Below are 23,371 nucleotides of genomic sequence, written 5' to 3'. Positions count from 1 at the left end.
CTCCATCTAGGGTGTATTTCCCTAGTTTATTTATGAGAAAATCATGCAAGAAAGTATCTAAAGCCTTACGAAAGTCAAGTTATACCACATCTACCACTTCCTCTCCATACATAAGGCTTATTACCCTGTCAAAGAAAGCAATGAGGTTAGTTTGACACAATTTGGTCTTGACAAATCCATGCTGTTACCTATCACCTTATTATTTTCTAGGTGTTTGTAAACTGATTGCTTAATTATTTGCTTCATTGTCTTTCTGGGCACTGAAGTTAAGATAACTAGTCTGTAATTCCCCGGGTTGTCCTTATTTCTCTTTTTATAGATTGGCATTATGTTTGCCCTTTTCCAGTCCTCTAGAATCTCTCCCATCTTCCGTAACTTTTTGAAGAAAATTGCTAATGGCTCAGATATCTCCTCTGTCAGCTCCTTGCGTATTTTCTAGGATGTATTTCATGAGGTCCCGGTGACTTGAAGATATCTAACTTGTCTAAGTAACTTTTTACTTGTTCTTTCCCTATTTTAGCCTCTGCTCCAACCTCATTTTCACTGACATTCACTATGTTAGATGTCCAATCACTACTAACCTTTTTGGTGAAAACTGAAACAAAATGACTGAACTGTTTTCATTGAAACTTCAAAAAGATTCAGTCTGAATCAGACAGCAGGTTCAGAAAATGTCACCCCAACCAGTTATAGTTTAGCAAAATTATACACAACTGAAAACAAGTCAATACAATGGAAAACATTAAACAGCCTAAACAATAGGCATCACTACTAACTGCCTACAATAATTAGAAGTGGCTAACTGGTTTTAAAACTGTCACTTGGTATCTACAGAGAGACACGGTGCAGGAGGTAATATCTTTTATTGGACCAACTTCTGCTGGTGAAAGAGACATGCTTCTGAGCTACACAGAGCTCTTTTTCAGGTCTCTCTAACATCCTGGGACCAACATGGCTACAACAACAACTAACTTGGTAACTACATTTCATAATGGACACGTTATTCCATAAAGTTCTGTTCCAGAAGACATGCATTAGCTCTTTGAAAAGATTAAAAGCATTTTATAAACACCATTAAAAGGATAAAATATTAAACTCATTTCAGACTTTCTACATCCAAAATGAAATAAAAAGGACTAATGACAATTCCGATATTTTGAAAATGGACTGGATCATGGAACACTGAAAGTGTTTCTCACACCAAATGATAGGGAGCAAAGCAAAAACCTCAGTGACTTTTTTTTTAATTCAGTGATTATTTCTGGATTACAGAAGAGGACAACAATGGATATTTTGGCCTATTTTATTAGATAACATTTTTGATTACTGGCAATGAAATTTGGTTTTGCCAATTACTTCTGTAGTGATTATTTGGCAACAGAGATAAAAACTAATTTTCTAAAAGCCATTTGTTATGGGTGCTGATGTGTTTGCCCCTCACTTGAACTAATCACTGGGCATTCAGCTGTAAGGACTAAATTGGAAGCACTTTTTCGATGTTTTCAAAGGCAAGAAGAAATTTCACATCTTTGAGTGTCACTGAGCTTCAAGATAAAGAATTTTATAGCTGGAAAGTGTGGTAATTAGAGCCAATTATAACCCAACTGACATACCCCAGAATTAAAAGGTCTAGGAGCTTTGTCCTTGCAAGATGACCATTTTGCTACTATTTAATTTATCTGATATGGAAGTTCACCGTTTTATAGATGTGGCTGTAGCGATCATTCAGATTTTATGATCAAGTTGAAGGTTACCCAAATCACTCTTTGTAACATGATTTCACTTTAAGTGGAGACCATTTTTCCATAGCCATAACTCAACTGTTAGAGTAATAGGAAAACACCAGGGTTTGCAAAATTCACTCATACCTCTTACCACTGGTGAGTGAGAAGCTTTGCTTTCAAAGTAAAAGGGCTTAAGCCACCAATTTCTGCAGGATTTAAGTTATTTTTTAAGTTTCTATTCATTACGTATATGATAATCTTCAAAAGGTGAACAGAAAGGAAACCAGTGCAGCTTTGCCTTCTTGAGTCTGCAAATAGCGGCAGTCTCTCAGTTGAAACTAGCATGTTGTCAGTCTCAGAAAAGTTAGTCCTTGTCTAAAACAAGGATTTTAAACCAGATCAAATCAAGCTAATCCAGTTTGAAAATGCTTGTGTATAGCAACACAATCCATATTATCCACAATCCACATTCTGCATTAATCGAGAACTCTGGAGTCCTCCAGAGTACCATTCTTGCAATACAACTTTGACAGCTCTCCAGAAGCTCTATAAAATGGCTCACGCAGACTCTCGGAGCTGTGCTGAGACCCAGGATCTCATCATCATCTGGGGAGAAGTGCTGGTTCAGGAAATTCTTGTGGCCAGCCACTGGAATAAAAATGCTTTTGTGGACATTGCCGAACAGCCAGAATGCCAACCAATGCCAGATAAAAAGCAAGCAGCTCAAGAGAAAGTACATTCATACAAGGGACAAAAGTAGAGACTCTAGCAGGGATGTGTGACCTATCCATTTTTTTAATAAGTAGACAAGATTCAACACGATTATAGTACAACTCATTTCTGACACCATTTGGTGCCTTTTGTGCCCTACCACTGAGGTCAATCGGCAAACCCATCAGAGGATGAGCAGGAAGATGCTGGACAAGAGCTGTCCCCTAAACGCCAAGGTCTTTTTGGGACCCAAGACACTGACATCAGCCAGATGGAAGGCCAGTCCTGCCCTGTGCCAATAGGCTAAGATTCCTGCCCTGCATTGTTTAGGCTCGAGTCCCAGACCAGGACCAAAGAGAGAAATCCCCTGGAAGGAACTTCAGCACGTAAGAACCTATCTTTACAATTTATTTATTATTATTGGCTGTTCTGAGGTTCTGGATCTGGGTGCCCTCTGGCCTCAGTCATTGTTGGCAGATGTGAGCTAGGAGCATTTCCATGTATCAAGCCCCGACCTCCCTTGGACTGTGCTGCCCATTCAGCACCCCTGTAAGTTTCCAAAATGGCAGCTGCTCTGCCCCGCAATCAGCCTCTGTGGCATGCTACATCCATGATTTATTCACCGTTTTGGGGGCCATTGCATGGATGGCATTTGCCCATCCTTTCCCCTTCCTCCATCTGTCCTGATGGTGAAACTCGCCCCTCCCATATTTCCTGCCTCAAAATGGCAGCCACCAATGGCTCACACTACCTCTGTCCATAATAGATTTGAACAACAAATGCATTGTGCAAAAAATCATCAGTTTATAGATAGTAAGAACAGACAGGAAAAAAGTCTGGTTAGAGTTCATTGTTTACATGAGGCATAAATGGATACTGTATGGCAAGTAAAGTCACTAACAATAGTACTCCCACTGAGGTACAAATGACACACATTCTAACCATAACCTCTGACACCACAAAAATACCTGCAAAACCTAAATAGGAACATCATTCCAACCCGCCCCATCCCCCAACCTCCCAAACAGCATAATAGCATATACAGCAAACAGAAACCCCAATACACCCAGCAACCTCCTCACATGCAGACACTTATCTCTGAGGTTCTTCCAAGATTGGTAAGAGTTTCATGGAGGTAAATTAACATATACATATTTTTAAAATGCTATTACGGCCTGACTGGAATACGAACAATAAGCAACTGATCTTTTAGCCCTTACTCCCATAGCCATAGCACCTGCAACAGCTAGACCATCAAGGACAGGGCTTCTATGCACTGCTCAGAGGCTGATCAACCTGAGGGGGAGAAAAAGGAAGATTCAGGATGAGATGTTTGCAGAATTCGTGGCAGACTCCCAGGGGAAAATCAGACTGGCTGAGAGGCAGAGGTTGTACATGACCCAGGGAGAGAAAGAAATGCAACTCTCCTAGAAGATAGTGGCAGTGGCCAGAGTCAGCATTGCCACAGTCAAAGAGAGGATGGAAAAGGACAGGGAGACACTGAGGCAACTCATGGAAGCTATTCTGAGTCAGAATGCTCTCCTCCAAACCATGCTCCTAGCTAGGCCAGCAGGCCCCTGATTTGGGACCCAGCCATGTCCTTCAGCCCCGGACAATTCTGACTACTGGAACCAGCAGCAACTCCTCCCCACGGTATCCACAACAGCAGTGCTACCAGTCGCCATTCCCCTCTCAGAACTAACCTCAAGGCACAGAAAATACTGGCTCTTGGGAGCCCAGTGATTTTGAGACCAGAAGTGCCCCTGACAATTTTGAGCCATGGCTCTCAACCCCAGATCCCAAGTGGACAAAAAGAGGCAGAGGGGAAGGCAAATACATACCTGTGACTTGAAGCTCCCCACCCAACCTTGTTCTATTTGAATGGTTTGTTTTATTGCCAGTTTTGCCTGAACTATTGCTTTAATTAAATGTTTGTTTATAAGTGCATTGTTAGTAGATTGTTTAGTTAAATGTATTTTCAAATATAAAATAGTTATTTTTCCACTTAAAACTTTATTTTTGGTTTTGTTATTGTTCTTTCGTAATAAAAAATGTTTACAATCCATCCATTACAAGTCATTAACTTAGAAAACCTTTAAAATAAAGCTGAGATAATTCATAGGGTTTTACAAAAGTACATAGGGATCATTTCACTTCCACCACCATACACAATACAGTTATCACAATGGATCTATCCCAATACCCTCCTCCAGCAGCTAACCACATGTTCAGACATGTGGCTCAAAATATAAACAATAGGCATCCCTGACAATATTCCCATGGGTGTTAGTGTTTTCTACGGGATGCCTTGCTGGGTAGTTTAATCATCAAGCAAGTCTCCCACCATCATTAAGGCTGTCTCCCTTGCTCTCACAAATATCATGTAGAACACAAAAAAGCAATTATAATGGTCAGAACATTTTTTCCACTGCTACCAACCTATTCCATGAACAGTGCCACCTGCCTTTTAACCAGCTAAATGTACACACGACCACCATTGTGCAGCTACCGAGGAAGTAGTTTAAATGTTCCTTCCTTCTGTCCAAACAGCCTGAAATGGCTTCATTAAGTAACACATCAGATGATAAGATGGGGTGTCTCAGAATAATTGAACCAATCTTCACACCATTAATGTCCACAGTGGTCTTGGGAGCAGAGAGTCCTTTCTCTATTAATTTAAATAGAAATGAGTTCAGAAAGATCCTAGCATCATTGACCCTTCCAGACAACCCTGCATGTATGTCTTTAAACCTGCTATGGTGGTCAACGAGTCCTTGGAGAACCACAGAGAAATATCCCTTTCTGTTTATAAATTCCTGAGGATGGAGGGTAGTGGGGAGAGGGAAGATAATTGATAGACAAGTGAGTTCCATTACCCCAATACAGTTTGGGAACTCTGTACTGTCAATGATCTCGTGAATATTACCCAACTTTAGGATCTGGTTAGACAGCACCTTGTCAATGACCTTCATGAGAATGGCCCCAACAGTTGATCTCCCCATGCCAAATTGGCTGTCTACACAGAGGGTGGCATTCTGAGGTAGCCAGCTTCCAGATGGCAATGGTGACCTGCTTCTCCTCAGGTGTGGGGCACTGCATACGTTGGTACATTGTTGCTGCAGCTCCGGGGTCAATTCCACACAGTGTAGAAGGGTGGAATGTTGTTACTGCTGTCAAGTTCTTACAGCTGCTCGGTGCTTCAGTCCTTGGAGCTCTGGTGTCATCAGCTCTAGCAGAGAGCACAGCCTGCTAATTCAGCAGATCTCCATGTTACTCATAGGGAAAGACCACAGGCATGGTTCAATGACAAACGCACTCAGCCAACTTTACTGCACTCAAGGCACAAGTCCTAAAGACTTGCAAGACTTGTACATTAACACAGAAGTGCCCCCTGGCAAGGAGCAGCTCAATCTGCAGTGGGAGTCTCTGCTGTTCCCTCAGCCACATAAAGGGTTAAGGGGAGTGTTGTGGGGCAGAGTCACACCCCCTAAGAAAAAGGGCTGAACCAGGCCAGAGAGGCTGCGCAGACCAGCAGCCAATCAGTGAAGGCCTGGGGAAAGCCAATCAGGGCACTGGAAGGGACAGCCAATCAGGACCGGGCTAGGTCTTATATAAAGGCTGCTCAGCTAGGGAGAAGACAGTCACTCCCTGGCCAACAAGGGATAAGGACTGACTCCTGATGAAAGGAGCAGCACCTTGGACAGAGCAGTGCTGGGCAGGCTTGAAATTTGGCAGGAGGGTAGACTGTGCGTCAAGGATATGCCTTTTGCCATTCCTATGAAAATCTGCCGAAATATGGTCAAGTTAAAGCCTTTGAAAAAAATCACAGTTCATTCATGCTCAGTAGAGATTTACAAGAGTTTAACAGGTAAAATCTGAAAATCCTGTTTTCACTGAAAATGCTCAGGCTTCTCACAGCTCCTAGTGCTGACCAAACTCCTACTGTTACCAGTTACTCCAGTAGCTCAAGTGGCAGAGGTCTGTGGCTCTAAAGGCTCTAACCCTGTTGATGAACCTGATGACATATGCTGCTTCTCCCTCCCAGTTTACTTGCAGAACAAAAATAAAAAGCAAAACTCCACTACGTTAAAAAAACATTATTAAGGTGGTGAAGTCAAGCACTCAGAAGTTGGAAAATGCCAGAATTAAGGTTGCCTGTGCCTGTGCCTAGGATCCCTGCCTCATTCAGTGCACAGAATGAATGCTGTTCATGTAATAAACAGCTGTTCAATCTTTTATTTTAATTCATTGTTGTTCACCGCACACTATTCAAACCCTACACTGAGGACATAATTATTAAGTTCCTCATGGACTATGGTGCTCATCACTTCAGAATTTGAGAGCTTCCCAAACATCAATGAATATTGCCAACTCTCTCAACTTTATAGTGAGAGAGGCAATTTTGGTGCTCCCTGTAGGAGCTCTTACCAGAGGACTTAACTAATCTCAGTACCCCATTGTGCTAGGTCCAGTATAAAAACATAGCAAGAGACAGTCCTTAATCCTACCCTAAAGAGCTTACAATCTACTGCAAAGCATGGTGAATTTGGAACATGAAGCTGGAACTGGGATTGAAGCTCATCTTATGAAGAGGCTGCTAAAGTATAAATTCCTACTGAGATAGGGAAGAGTTAAATTGTTGATCTACAGGTGAAAGGTTCTATAATTCATTAGAAATGCCCTGATGTATGCAGTCCACTGTAAATCTAATGTTACACCTTTGAGAACAAGGCTTGCTTTCTGAAAAGATGGTTTAATGAATTTACAGGTGTGATCTTTTTGGACACCATCAGGGTCTTCCACTTTCTGAACATAAAGGCAATATCTCCCACACTTTGTTCTCAGTCTGAGACAGTGTCTCCATTACGGATGCCCAGTGGCACAGCTACAGCGCTGCAGCTGTGCCACTGTAGCACCACAGTGTAGACCAGTGGTGGGCAGCCTGTGGGCTGCATGCGGCCCATGAGGGTAATCCTCTGGCGGGCCGCCAGACAGTTTGTTTACATTTGCACGGCCACCCGCAGCTCTCAGTGGCTGTGGTTCGCCATTCTCGGTCAATGGGAGCTGGGGGAAGCGGGGGCCAGCACATCCTTGTGGCCCATACCGCTTCCCGCAGCTCCCATTGGCCGGGAACGGCGAACCGTGGCTACTGGGAGCTGCAGGCAGCCGTGCAAATGTAAACAAACTGTCTGGCCTTCTGCCAGCGGATTATCCTGACAGGCAGCAGGTTGCCCACCACTGGTGTAAACACTTGCAACAGTGATAAAAGGGGTTTTCTGTCACTGTAGTTAATCCAAGCTCCAAGAGGTTGTTACCTAGCAGCTCTGTGTCCTTGGGCGCAGTACCCAGCCTGTCTGATTCACAAAAGACCATCCCCCCCCCTCACCCCAGCCTCTGCTTGAACCAAATGTGCATCAGAAGAAAGCCTTATAAAATACAATGAAAAGGCAGTGGGAGACACACCTAAACCACTGGGATAAAGATGACAGGATTAAGGAAACTCCCCTAGCCTCATTTGCATCAAAGATGGGACAAGGAGGCATCTCCATTAGCATACAGAATGGAGAACAGAGATTACAAGGCAAGAACCACAGAACTCTGGGACCAGGAAAGCACTGCATGATGGGGGATCTCTGCTCCAGATGTTAATGAACACACACGCAGCTCAGTAGTTATCAGACCAATTTTAGTAATAAATCCTTTGGTATCCAAAATAGTGAAGCTCCCTAATTGCATTGTGACCTCCCTCCAAGGAACACTACCCATAGCTAGAAATGATCAGCTCCCATTGTCTAGCCTGAACAAAACATCTTTGGTATACTCTTGAGCCATCAGTTTACATATAAACAAATTTAGTATTTTCCCTTGAACCATTGTTTTTTCTCTACAAAAACCCTATCCATGCTCAAGCAAGTGTTCTGATGCCTGGATCCAAAATCTGCATCAGTTCCATTGGGGACTTCATCTTCTCCTGACTGATCATGCTGGGGCCTCTGCCTGTCTCCAGCACTCTGGACCCTCAGCTATCACCTGGGATCCCTGATCGATTCAAACTTCACGGAGTGGTGAGAACCTCTCTCTCGTGCGTGCTCTCTCTCTAGGTATAGTCTTCTGACCCTGACTTATGTGATCAGTTATAGTTTTGTAAACCTGACTTTTATAATCAAATTTAAGTTAGATTTAATATTAACTGTTTTGTTTGTTTGTTTGGCTTGCCTATGGTTATTACCTGGCAATAAATAACTTTCATGATTAAGCTGGTTGCTTCTCTCTCTCTTCTCCCCCCCCCCCAACACCCCACCCCCGTTTGCATTTTTTGGTTTCCTCATTCATTCTGCAGCAATGCTCCTCGTACCTAAACTAAAAGATTCCTGCAGTGCCCAAAAATCCTGTGGGGTTTGCTCATCAAGTGGGTTACTACCAGAACAATTGTAACATGAAAGTGGAGATAGAGACGTGCCGAACCTGGGACATATGAGAGTGGCAGCTTGGAAGTGCTGCTCGATCCAGTCTGCTGAGTCGAGGGGCATATGAGGGTGGCAGATCGAAAGTGATGCTTGACTCAGCCGGCTTAGGCATGCTCTATTCCGGTGCAGTGCCCAGGGCCTATGAGGGCGACAGCTTGGAGGTGCTGCTCGACCCAGCCTACGAAGTCCAGGGACGTATAAGGGGTTAGCTTGGGAGTGCTAACTAATCCGGTCCTCTCAGATGTGCTCTGTTAGTGTGTGTGTGTGCGCGTTCGTTCGTCTGATTCTGGGGATGGAAGAACCTAGCCCTGGGGAACCTAGGTCCTGCAAGACAGCTCCATTGGGAAGGAACTTGCAGCAGGGAGAAGTAGAGCTCCGTTTGAGAACACAAGTGACAAGCAACACATTGATAGCAACACCATCAACATGGTGGTGTCTGCACGAGGGCTTAGGTCAGCTTACATCTCTTAGGGGTGTGAATTTTTCACACCCCCTGAACAATGTTGACCTACGGTCAACCTAAGTTTTAGGTAACCAGTTTAAAATGCACTCTGAAGGCTTGTCTTCACTGCAAAGTTAATTCGAGCATTGGAATCATAGAATATCAGGGTTGGAAGGGACCTTAGGAGATCATCTAGTCCAACCCCCTGCTCAAAGCAGGACCAATCCCCAATTTTTGCCCCAGATCCCTAAATGGCCCCCTCAAGGATTGAACTCACAACCCTGGGTTTAGCAGGCCAGTGCTCAAACCACTGAGCTATCCTCCCCCCCCCTGCCCCCACCATTAGTCTTTACTCAAGTCCCGACCATTAACAAAACCCACCCCCATCTCGAGTGAGGGGATGCTTTTAACTCAAGTGGCTGGCCCAAGAATGGGTATATGCTAAAACTAGAGTGGACACAAACTGTCAGCTGTTAACATGACCATTTGGTAGTTTGGACTCCTCGAGTGCAGCTAGTTCTCTAATGCCTTCCCACAATTCCCCCCCTTTATCCAGAAAGGGCAGAAAAGTTCTCCCACAACTCATGGGGAAAGAATTGAGTGGCTCAACTTACTGCAGTGCTAAGAACCATGGGATGTGCTGCCAGCAGTTTCTGTGCCACATGACTGAGCATAGCACCAGTGTAGACACAACTTGACTTACCTTGCCAAGTGGACGAGGTTTCTCCACTGGGTGTCCGAGCGTGGCATCTCTCCCTCGTGCTCTTCCATACAGGCTATCCTGGACTACCTGCTTCATTTGAGGAACCAGGGCCTGGCACACACTTCCATTAGAGTGCCTCTCACAGCCATCTCCGCTTTTCACCTGCCAATCCAAGGCCAGACAGTGTTTTCTCATGACATGACGGTCAGATTCTTGAGTGCTCGAGAGACTCTTCCTGCAGGTATGGACCCTTGTCCCACAGTGGGATCTTAATGTAGTCTTCTTTAGGCTCATAGGCCCACCCTTTGAGCCGCTGGGCTCCTGCTCCCTTTCCCTCCTGTCATGGAAGACTGTCACCACCACCAGGAAAACATAGGCAAGACGAGTCTTTGAAATTAAATCTTTGATCTCAGAACCGCTGTACACGGTCTTCTACAAAGACATGGTTCAACTGCGGCCCCACCGAGCCTTCCTGACAAAGGTGATGTCTAACTTCCATATGAACCAGGACATCTTCCTCCCCATGTTGTGTTCCAAACCACACAAGACCAGTGAAGAGAGGCATCTTCACACGCTGGATGTTTGAAGGTCCTTGGCTTTTTATCTAGAAAATACAAAGCCTTCCTTTTACAAATCAACTCAGCTCTTCATCTCTACAGTGGATAGGATGAAGGGCCTTCCAGTATCCTCGCAGAGGATTTCCAGTTGAATCACCTCTTGCATAAGGACCTGTTACAACCTGGCAGGGGTCCCGCTGCTGATGATTGTCAGAGCCCACTCGACTAGAGCTCAAGCATTCTCAGCGCCTTCCTGGCACACATCCCTATTCAGGGCACCTGTAGAGCTGCAACATGGCTCTCTGTCCACATGTTCACGGTGCATTATGCCATCACTCAGCAGGCCAGAGACAACGCTGGGTTCGGCAGAGCTGTGTTGCAATCTACACATCCGTGAACTCCTACCCACCTCAAGGGGTACTGCTTGGGAGTCACCTAATATGGAATGGACATGAGCAAGCACTCGAAGAAGGAAAAAACAGTTACCTTTTCCATAACTGGTGTTCTTTGAGATGTGTTGCTCATGTCCATTCCACAACCCACCCTCCTTCACCACTGTCAGAGTTTCCGTCAAGAAGGAACTGAGTGGGCGCTACTGCAGAGGGCATCAGAGCCAGTCCTCTATGGATACTGCTGAGGGGAAAACTTCCAGCACTGGCGCATGTAGCAAGCATGCACACTTAATATGGAATGGACATAAGCAAGCACTTGCAGAAGAATGGACAAATTAGTCATATGACAAAAAAGTTTTCTCCTTTACTAACCAGCTAATACATCATTGGGTTATTTTGTTTGTTTTTGGCTCCCTGCATCAAATTATTTTATTATAGTTGGTAGCATAACACTTAAAGTACAATAGTATACACACAATACCATCCATTTAACACTAGTGAAAAAGTTTGAGGTCATTCATGAGAATCCTACCTGAAAACCAAAAGGAGAAATGACTTTTCACGTTTTCCTGCCAGTTCCAGATTTTTTTCAGAAGATGACCCCATAAAAAGGAATGACCAAAATGGAAAATAATAAATAGACAATGTTTCAAAAAGCTAGACAAGTGGTACAATATTATGGCCTACTCATATTAAAAGAAGGGAAGAAGAGAGGTCAGGAGTAAATCCTGTTGAACTCAGTTATGAAATAACATTATATTTTGGTTTACTAAAGGATGCTAAGTGAGGAAGTTTTATAAAGGATCAGAATACAAGGTTAGGAGGTTTTTGGAAATGGGCTGGAAGTATTCTAATCAAAAGCAAATCTATTTCACTTGTTTGGTAAGTTTTCCCAAAATCTTCTTTTTATTCCTCTACATTTTTCAGCACATAGAGACAGGTCATGAAGAACATAATTTCAAGAAATCAAAGAGGTGTGAAACAATTATTTAAGTGCTGAAAGTTCTTTGACTCTGTCTACAATGAATCAGCTTCATATCTTGATATATCTGAAATTTTGTGCACCATGTAAAGAAAATGGAGGGTTTAGGATATGCGTAATAGACAGGGCTTAAATTCTCAGACAGTATTTCCCAGAGCCCTCCATGCCCTTCTCCCCCGCAACATGCTATAAAAACACCGGAGGGGGGGAGGGGCTTGAAAATATTTACCAGGGTACGGCTCCAGACAGCTCCGCTGAATGTAAGCCCTGGTAATAGACATTAGCATGTGATGTTATATTCTCTGGCAATTTCTGTAAAAGGAAAATGATTCCTATGATCCTGATATTAAATGTGCCCAGCTGAACCTGCTGCACTTGCACAAAGCCCCTCAGATACGTTTGCACAGCCTGCAGAATTGAGCATCCCAGCCCAGGTGGACAAACTCAGGCTATTGGGGCTCACACAAGTGAACTACAAATAACTATGTAGACAATGTTTTGAAGTTGCATCTCAAGCTTCGAAGCCCATCCCATTTTCTAGGCTTCAGACCCTGAGCTCCAGCCCAAGCCGCATCATCAAACTGTCTACACAGCTATTTTTAGTAAACTAGTGTGAGCTCCTCTAGCCCAATTCTGTCAACCTGGGTTGGGAGGCTCACTCCCGCAGGTTGTGTACACATACCCTATCAGGTTTCAAAGGGGTCTGCCCAACCAGGGGTCGTGAGTTCATCTATTTTTAGTAGTAGGTCCTATCATGTTAAAATAAGTGATAATTTTCATTTGTTCTCATCAGTAGATTGTTCTAATTACACAATTTCTTCACTATGCGAACATATAACCATTTAAAAAGCTATCAGCAGAATTGATTTTCAAAACAATTTGCTTGATATTAACTTTTTTACTAAATCAATTTATATATTCAGTTTTGTTTCCTTAAGCAGGCAGCCTTAATACTGCATTAATGAAATGAAATCTTAAAGACAAGTCAGGAAATATGATTATATTTGGATTAATGTTACTATCAGACCCTTAACGATAATTCTTTCACAATACTACTGAGGTGGAAGTCCAACTCAAACAGCTTAATGGGTCTAAATCAGGGGGCCCAGACAATTTCCATCCAAGAATATTAAAGGAACTGGCACATGAAACTGCAAGTCCAAAGGAAAATCCAATTCATATAGAAGAGGTACTAGTAAACCAATAAAAAGCAATGTTCTGCCACTTGCAGATTGAACCGTCCGGGGGTATTGTGCTGTGAGATGGTGGGTGCTTTTATTTTTTTTTATTTATTTTTAAGATGTGACCAAACTGATATCCCGATGAGCTTTGGTCCTTTAATTTCTCATGGAACTACTTGAAATAATAGAAACAACAATCTTAGCATTCTGGCCACATTCTACTTTGGGCAATTATATTGTGCGGACTTAAATTCCCCTACCTTTTAAATTGGATGTGGTATAATTCACTTGTCCCATATCCTAAACTTTGATAGATCATGAAAAAGATGGCCCTTAATGCAGCATTTTGGTCTTAAACTTTGCAGAGAAGTAGGAGGAAACTGCTTGATTTTAGGTCTTTTAACAGAATTATCAGGTTTTCAGATCACCAAAGTGAAAATTTTCCTGATTGCCTCTTAAACTCCATTTTAGAGTACAAATGAAGGAAGGGGCTATATAACATAAAAGAAAACACAATGCCAAGAATAGAATGGAGACAATGAAGACCAGAGAGAAGGGAAAAGGAAGGAGGGGAGACTTTGGCTGTAAAGTTAAGTATCAAGTCAAAAGAAAGGGGTCTAGTTACTGAATCAACCACACATGAAGCACCTGCATGCTCTTTGTCTGGCTCCTACCCATAAGTTAAGGATAACGCTGCTTAAGCTTAAGCGATGTGGAAAGATCACAACTTGTGATAGTTGGAAGTACAGTAACCACAGATTTCCATCAGTACATCATATGACCTTCTCACTAAAGAACATCTATTTCCTGTGGAGCTCATAAATGCCTCTTATTATTAAAGCCCACACTGTAAAGTTACGTAAGGATTAATAAGAAATCTTCTCTTTGAATAAAATGCTGGTTTAATTTTCAGTCATTAAGACCAACCTCCTGCATTGACAAATGGCTTTTCCTGAGCCAAACACCTGCATTTGTGCTGTCCCCAGTTCTAGTTATTAGCATAATTTGTTGCAATTGACTTAAATCCCATTTCCCCATGAGCTTCATTGGTTGGTATATTCTGGGAAGGCATCAAATGCTTGTCTTTTTCAATCAAATTTCTGTGTATGAATTAAAGTTTTCGTGGCTCTGATCCCTCCTAATTAGAAGGATGTGGGAAGTCGCAGAGAGAAACACGAGGTAGTCATGCAGAAAAGAACTAGCCCTGCCACTGTTTACTCACGCATGGGGTTAATCCTGCCATCACCAATTTGGCAGACACATGACTGCCCCAAAGGAACGGATAGTGGGGGAAAAAAATAAATATTGTGGATACCTCATTTCCATTAAGTTTGTCACTAATGGTTTGCTGACTTGCCTACCAACTTAAAGTGCAAGCAGAAGGAGCAACTCCGACGAAAGTAGTAAAAGGAGTATGATTTTCTGTTTTTCCACATTTTAAAAGGGATTTCCCAAATCATAAGCAATGTGAAAATAAGCCTTTTAAAGAGAGAGATTAATTTTTTTAATTAAAACACACCGAAGACAGATTTGGTTAGGGAAGAAAGCATTTATTTTCTATTTAATGTCTCAGTGCCTTTATAAGAGCAAAATTAGATAATTCTTTTGCTAGAAAAGCATCTTTCAGTCCATAAAGAAATATTAATTTTCTCCCCTACTTGACAAAAGGCTTTTGGTACTGGTACAGTAGTTAAATTTATAGTACTATCTATATTCTTACAGTTTACTTCACATTTTTCAGATTGCTAACCAAATGCATGCTCAGGAGAAAATTACAATGGATTATACAGAGTGATAAATATCCTATCTTCTCACACAGCAGGTTTGCTCTCTTCATATACTTAAAGCAGAGGTGAGCAAACTACGGCCCATGGGCCACATCTGGCCCCTGGGACCGTCCTGCCCGGCCCCTGAGCTCATGGCTCAGGAGGCTATCCTCCCTCCCCTGCAGCCACACCGCCATGCGGCACAGTGCTCTGGGCAGCAGGGCTACAGAACCCGGCCTGACCCGATGCTCTGTGCTGTGCGGCGCAACTGCCTGTCCTGGTGCAGCCACACTGCCAGCCACTGGTGCTCCAGGCAGCGTGGTAAGGGGGCAGGGGAGTTCGGGGGGTGGTCGGGGCGTGGATACGGGTCAGGGCAGTTAGAGGGCGGGGAACAGGGGTTGAATGGGGACAGGGGTCCCAGGGGGCAGTCAGGGGACAGGGAGCAGAGGGCAGGGGTCCCGGGCGGGGGGGAGTCAGGAAGAAGGGGGGGTTGAATGGGGAGGCGGGGGGCAGTTAAGGGGGGGTGGGTCCGGGGGCGGTCAGGGGACCGAGAGCTGGGGTGGGGATGGGGTAGGTGTCCCCGGGGGGTCATCAGGGAACAGGGGGGTGTTGGATGGGGCAGGAGTCCTGGGGGGGCCATCAGGGGACGAGAAGCGGGGGGGTCGGATAGGGGGCGGGGGCCGGGCCAAGCCTGGCTGTCTGGGGAGGCACAGCCTCCCCTAACCAGCCCTTCATACAATTTCAGAAACCCGATGCAGCCCTCAGGCCAAAAAGTTTGCCCACCCCTGACTCAGAGTGATCTCTGTTCAGTTTTTTGACAAAGCTAAGTTTTTATTGCACTGCACACCTGTTAGCACTACAGAGCTAACTATTCTATTCTAGCACATGAAGGCTTGGGAATTTGTTATCAGCGTTCTAATTCTTAAATATTTATTACTTATGATACATAAGCCAGAAAGAACTTACCTTGCTCACAGATCACAGGCATACTACGCAGAACTTACAAATGGAGAAGTTTTGAAATCAAGTGAGAGCATTTGTCCACAATGTCCATACCAAGTTACTTCAGCCCAGTGTTTTTTTGTTGTTCTTTCCCTGTCATCTGCTCCTCCTCCGCTCCTCCCTCCCTCAGCCCACGGTTTCACCTTCCTTCACTAACTTAAAACCAACAAGATATTTTGCTCAGTTTTCTAAAACACTTACTCTTGGGAAAGAAACAGAGTAAGCTGTTGGATCCAAAACTCATTGCCTATTTCAAGAAAATTTACTTAAGCCTTTCTGTAAGATAAGTTACGTTTATAATAGTTAAAGAAGCAGCATGTAAAAAGAAAGAGCTAACATTACAAACACTACACCCTGGTAACTTAGGCTATATCTACACTACAACTTTTGTTGGTCAGAAGTGTGAAAAAACACCCCCTCACTGACAAAAATTACACCTACAGAAGTGCCGGTGTGGTCAGTGCTACGCTGGCAGAAGACACTCTCCCATCGCCTGCTGGGGGTGGTTATATTGTGCTCATGGGACAGCTCTTTCCTGTTGGCATAGAGTGGCTACATGGGAGACCTTACGGCAGCACAGTTGCATCAGTACAGCTGTGCCACTGTAAGGTATCTAGTACAGACATAGCCTAAGTCTTGCTTAGAAGTCTCTTTTTACTATTGGTTATACAACAAAGTGCTTGGTGATAAACTACCTTAATGGGTGATTTATACACCCTTTAACAAAGTAGTATGGATTTAGCCATATGACATCCCTTAGTGCAAGGAACAGCACCTCACTACTCATCTTTTCCAGATCATGAAAAGTATTCATTTACAGTTGCTTTTTCCTCTCTTCCCTGCCCCATCTTTCATAAATTCAGAACATACTAATTTTAAAAGCTTTTCCCGCTAAATATTCAAGAGACCCCAAAACAGCTGGCATTTTTTAAATTGCTGCTTCCCTCTAGTTACTTTCATATCTGCTAATACTTATAGTTCCAACATTTGAGTTAATTGCCAGGGAACTGATCAAATAAGCAGCTCCTCCCCTTATCCATCTCCAATCAAAGATAGCTTTACCTGCCATTCTGACATCAGTGTTTTTCAAATGTTTTCAGGAGCTGTCTTCTGCCTCTTGGATCAAATTTAAACTTTTCAGTACTCACCTTTAAGGTCTTGCACAGCTCAGCTTCCACTTACCTCTCTTTTCACTTCTCCCTTGCTGCTTCATGTACCTAACTGGCACATTTAGCTATCTTTCCCTTACTTCCCTCATCCTCATTTCATCATGCATTTTTCTAGGTGGACTCCTCCTGAAGGTCAAAACAAAAGACTGGACTTCTACATAGAGTGTTTCCGCCAACGTGCATGGGCTGAAATTGTGGAAAAGCAGCATCACTTGCCCCATAACCTCAGCCGTGCAGAACACGATGCCATCCATAGCCTCAGAAACAACTCTGACATCGTAATCAAAAAGGCTGACAAAGGAGGTGCTGTCGTCATCATGAGTAGGTCGGAATATGAACAATAGGCTGCTAGGCAGCTCTCCAACACCACTTTCTACAAGCCATTACCCTCTGATCCCACTGAGGGTTACCAAAAGAAACTACACCATTTGCTCAAGAAACTCCCTGAAAAAGCACAAGAACAAATCCGCACAGACACACCCCTGGAACCCCAACCTGGGGTATTCTATCTGCTACCCAAGATCCATAAACCTGGAAATCCTGGACGCCCCATCATCTCAGGCATTGGCACCCTACAAAGCCAGACAATCCTACTGTCAGACTCCCTCCTCAGGCCCTACGCTACCAGCACTCCCAGCTATCTTCGAGACACCACTGACTTCCTGAGGAAACTACAATCCATCGGTGATCTTCCTGAAAGCACCATCTTGGTCACTATGGATGTAGAAGCCCTCTACTCCAACATTCCACACAAAGATGGACTCCAAGCCATCAAGAACACTATCCCTGATAATGTCACAGCAAACCTGGTGGCGGAACTTTGACTTTGTCCCCAAATGTGAAATAATTATAGGTGAGGACAATGTATACCTTCAAATCAGCGGCACTGCTATGGGTACCCGCATGGCCCCACAGTATGCCAACATTTTTATGGCTGACTTAGAACAACACTTCCTCAGCTCTTGTCCCCTAATGCCCCTACTCTACTTGCACTACATTGATGACATCTTCATCATCTGGACCCATGGAAAAGAAGCCCTTGAGGAATTCCACCATGATTTCAACAATTTCCATCCCTCCATCAACCTAAGCCTGGACCAGTCCACACAAGAGATCCACTTCCTGGACACTACAGTGCTAATAAACGATGGTCACATAAACACCACCCTATACCGGAAACCTACTGACCGCTAGTCCTACCTACATGCCTCCAGCTTTCACCCTGACCACACCACACGATCCACTGTCGACAGCCAAGCTCTACGATACAACCGCATTTGCTCCAAACCCTCAGACAGAGACAAACACCTACAAGATCTCTCTCAAGCATTCTTACAACTACAATACCCACCTGCGGAAGTGAAGAAACAGATTGACCGAGCCAGAAGAGTACCCAGAAGTCACCTACTACAGGACAGGCCCAACAAAGAAAATAACAGAACGCCACTAGCCATCACCTTCAGCCCCCAACTAATACCTCTCCAACTCATCATCAAGGATCTACAACCTATCCTGAAGGACGACCCATCACTCTCACAGATCTTGGGAGACAGGCCAGTCCTTGCTTACAGACAGCCCCCCAACCTGAAGCAAATACTCACCAGCAACCACACACCACACAACAGAACCGCTAACCCAGGAAAACTATCCTTGAAACAAAGCCCGCTGCCAACTGTGTCCACATATCTATTCAGGGGCACCATCATAGGGCCTAATCACATCAGCCACAATATCAGAGGCTCGTTCACCTGCACATCTACCAATGTGATATATGCCATCATGTGCAAGCAATGCCCCTCTGCCATGTACATTGGTCAAACTGGACAGTCTCTACATAAAAAAATAAATGGACACAATTCAGATGTCAAGAATTATAACATTCAAAAACCAGTCGGAGAACACTTCAATCTCTCTGGTCACTCGATTACAGACTTAAAGGTGGCAATACTTCAACAAAAAAACTTCAAAAACAGACTCCAACGAGAGACTGCTGAATTGGAATTAATTTGCAAACTGGATACAATTAACTTAGGCTTGAATAGAGACTGGGAGTGGATGTGTCATTACACAAAGTAAAACTATTTCCCCATGTTTATCCCCCCACACCCCCCCACTGTTCCTCAGACGTTCTTGTGAACTGCTGGAAATGGCCCACCTTGATTATCACTACAAAAGGTTTCCCCCCCTCTGCCCCCTATTCTCTTGCTGGTAATAGCTCACCTTAAGTGATCACTCTGGTTACAGTGTGTATGCTAACACCCATTGTTTCATATTCTCTATGTATATAAATCTCCCCACTGTATTTTCCACTGAATGCATCCGATGAAGTGAGCTGTAGCTCACGAAAGCTTATGCTCAAATAAATTTGTTAGTCTCTAAGGTGTCACAAATACTCCTTTTCTTATTGTGAATACAGACTAACACGGCTGCTACTCTGACTCCTACATCTGTAATTCCCTTTCTGATCCAGTTGTCCTCCCACTCCTGAAGGCCTATAAGTCCTAGTCTCACCTCAATGCTATTGAAGCAGAAACAAGTTTTAGGAAACCCTCACAATGCATATATTATTAACCAAAGTAATCACAGAGTCCTATTGTTGCTTGTCTCCCCTTTCCCTTCGCATCTCCTGCCCCCACAGCTTGTCAACTTCTCCTGACATGCAATATCTTAACTCCAATTGTAAGTTCCTCAGGATATTAGAATCTATTTCTCTAAAATGCCACACACAATATCACTATATAAATAAATAACAATTAAATACAGGACCTTTTCTTGCAAACCCTTGTGACAGGGTCGGGCCAGATGGCTATAGGAGAGTAATAGAAGGCAGATATATTAGCCCCAGGCTAAGTAGGTCCCTTTTCCCTGGGTAAGGTAACAGGGAAGGTTCCAGAACAATCAGGAACCTTCTGGAGACAACTAAGACAGGCTGATTAGAACACCTACAGCCAATCAAGAAGCTGCTAGAATCAATTAAGGCAGGCTAATCAAGGCACCTGGGTTTTAAAAAGGAGCTCACTTCAGTTTGTGGTGTGCATGTGAGGAGTTGGGAGCAAGAGGCACTAAGAGATGAGAGTGAGAACACCAGGAGGAAGGTCCTATGGTGAGGATAAAGAAGGTGTTGGGAGGAGGCCATGGGGAAGTAGCCCAGGGAGTTGTAGCTGTCACACAGCTGTTCCAGGAGGCACTCTAGACAGCTGTATTCCACAGGGCCCTGGGCTGGAACCCGGAGTAGAGGGCAGGCCCGGGTTCCCCCCAAATCCTCTCAACTCCTGGTCAGGCACAGGAGGAGTCGACCTGGACTTTCTGTGAATTCAGAAAAACGGCCAAGTTGAGGGCTGCCGTGAAGCTCCAAAGCAAGCAAATCCGCCAATAAGCGCAAGACCCACCAAGGTAGAGCAGGAACTTTGTCACACCCTTAATCTTGCAAGTTATCCCACTGAAATCAATTAAACAATTTACAGGCTCAAAAAAGAAGCTGAGAAAACTCTTTAAAAGTGAACTCCGCTTTCAAAGCCAAGAGTTGGCAAGCATAATTTTATCAGTAATTTCCTGAGATTAAAACGTCTCAGTTTCTGAGCAGACTGCTTCATTTCTTTAGAGTAGAGTAGAGGCCCTCCCTCTGCTACTAACTCTTGGTATGTGTAACAATAACTGTATTCTAATTTCTAGAAGTACAATAGACTAAGTTGTCAGCCTTTTTCTTACTTGGTTGATACATAAGAACAGGGGTGGGCAAACTTTTTGGCCTGAGGGCCACATCTGGGTATGGAAATTGTATGGTGGGCCATGAACATTCACGAAATTGGGGGTTGGCACGTGGGAAGGGGTGAGGGCTCCGGCTGGGGGCGTAGGCTCTGAGGTGGGGCCAGAAATAAGGAATTCAGGGTGTGGGAGGGGGCTCTGGGCTGGGCAGAGGGTTGGCGGGGGTGAGGGCTCTGGCTGGGGATGTGGGCTCTGGGATGGGGCTGGGGGTGAGGGTTTGGGGGTGCAGGAGAGTGCTCTGGGTTGGGACTGAGGGGTTCGAAGGGCAGGAGGGGGATTAGGCCTGGGACAGGGGTGTGGGAGGGGGTCAGAGGTTCAGGCTCTGGCCAGGTAGCTCTGTGCACTGCCCTGTCCGCAGGCAGCGCCCCTGCAGCTCCCATTGGCCGTGGTTCCCGGACAATGGGAGCTGCGGGGGTGGTGCTTGTGGCAGGGGCAGCGTGCGGAGCCCCCGGCTGCCCCTATGCATAGGGGCTGGAGTGGGGACATGCCGCTGATTCCGGGAGCCACGGCACACACAGAGCAGGGCAAGACCTCGACCCCACTCCCCTGCGGGTGCTCGAGGGCTGGATTAAAATGTCTGAAGGGCCGGATGCGGCCCCCGGGCCACAGTTTGCCGACCCCTACATAAGAAGTACATCTAGAAAAGGGGAAACTTATTATAAAACTGTAGAAGTTATAGGTGGAAAAGACCTACCTTATTTATGCTCCAAAGTAGCAAAGCACTTAACAGGACTTCACAAGTTTAAAAATAAACACATGCTTAAATGTTTTTTTTTTTTGAAGTGGGGTTCATATTCATCTCCCTGCTCATTCAAATGCCTGCTATATCTAGAGTAAGAATTTTGCTAACTCCAAGATACATTGAAGCTTAGCAGCAGTACAGATTTGTGTAAACTGCAGATGAATAGCAGTTGGTGGTATTCAAGTACTGATAATACGCATGGCAAGAAGAGCTCCAAATGTCTTTGTCCACAGATGTCATGGTTAGTTTTGTCAGGATATGACCGGAAATATATTCCAAAAGTCTTTGAGCAGAGGACACATGAAGCTCAGAGACAGGTAAGAAAAATTTAGAATTTTTGTCATCACACATTAGGCATTCTTTTTTTTGTCTTGGCTCAGAAGAAAATACACACTGCAGTGGGTGTATTATATGGTGTGTGTGATTGTTCAAAAAACGAATTCTGCATTTCTTTGTATCTTCTTTACCTCATTTCACTTTTGAAAATCTATGTGCCAGTGTCCTTGTCACGTCTTCTTAAAACAAAGTCATTAAAAGAAAGAATGGTCAGTGAAATAAAATGAATACCTAGCATCCTGGCAGTGAAATAATTCCCTTCTCCCCCCGTACCTCCACCCCCAAGTATTTCTAGTACACACAGTATTAGAAATAATACCAGAGACAATATTCTAACTATAAAAGGCCTTCGCCAGGAAATGAACATAGGAAAATTAGCTGTAGAGAAAAGAACCTGAGGAGCAGGATACAATGGGAACAGTGAAAGGAGAAAACATGAGCAAGAAAAGGACAGTGTGAAAAACAGGGGAGTTTGGTAATATAGTAATGCTACATGCACATTTTAAATTTAAATTTTTCTCTTTCCTTCTCTTTTCCTTATAAAATGCAGATAAAGAGATTCGATAATTGCAATCTTCTTACTAATCTTCATTCCAACCATTCATTTCAAAACTTGACTTAAAAAAAACCTTTTAAAATCTGTTATCACCTCAAATGTGAAATTTCAAGAGCTGTCATGATTCAGTTAATGACTCCCTTCCTCCCCCCCCCCGCCCCCAACCCAAAACTAACCTGGACGGAGTGCCAGACTGCTCAGAGAGGGTGTAATCACGTTGCCTCTGATAGCTGGACTACAGAGCATATAAGACCTTTAGTTAAAACAGCAGGAGATTGTGTTTTTGGAATGAAACATTGACCAGGTAGTCCAGACAGCCACAGCCAGCAATCTGAATGATTAACATGACATTTATGTAACCAAAGAATCAGCCTCCTTAATTTAAGTGACCCATTTGACTATAAAAGTTTCTCATGCATTTTCATGATGATTTTTAAATACTTTGGTTTTCTTCAAATGAAGGAAGAATGTTCTTGTAGTTAAAGGTAAATTCTAATCCCAGTTCTTCCATGAATATTTGGAGTGATTTTGGGCAAGCCACTTAGTTTTACAAAATACCCAAAATACAAATATTGAATTAAACAACAAAACAGACTTTTAAACGTCTAAGTCGGCACTTGTCAACACATTGTTCTCTGCTTGGCAGTTAACCTACATGTGGATGAAATTAAAAAAAACACTGTCTTGTGTTTCAGAATAAAACCTTAAAAGTAATATTCTGAATGATGCAAAGTGCAGAGTCCTCTATACACCAGCTCTTTGTGTATACTTGTATAGGCACCGAAGGCCAAAGTGTTTCAGTGGAGATCTCAGGACAGGATGCTACTCTATCTGGGACCAATTCTGGTTGGTCTCTGGTCAAACTAGAGAGGTGTT

The 23,371-nt window shown here is 43.9% G+C and overlaps 1 protein-coding gene and 1 long non-coding RNA gene across 5 annotated transcripts in view; both read right to left on the bottom strand.

Annotated features, from left to right (window-relative positions):
* The window catches only part of EIPR1 (EARP complex and GARP complex interacting protein 1), a 151,112-nt gene that overhangs the window by 49,439 nt on the left and 78,302 nt on the right, over positions 1-23,371 (bottom strand). The window lies entirely within an intron of this gene.
* Positions 62-22,792, bottom strand: LOC141983823 (uncharacterized). The gene is made up of 3 exons (XR_012638531.1): positions 22,672-22,792; positions 10,048-10,651; positions 62-125 (listed from the first exon to the last, which is right to left on the bottom strand). It is a non-coding gene; the product is annotated as an uncharacterized LOC141983823 (long non-coding RNA).

This window comes from Natator depressus, chromosome 3, assembly GCF_965152275.1.
Source record: "Natator depressus isolate rNatDep1 chromosome 3, rNatDep2.hap1, whole genome shotgun sequence".
Classification (NCBI taxonomy): Eukaryota; Metazoa; Chordata; order Testudines; family Cheloniidae; genus Natator; species Natator depressus.
The sequence above is the reverse complement of the archived record's forward strand: the minus strand, read 5'-3'. Positions and strand labels throughout refer to the sequence as shown.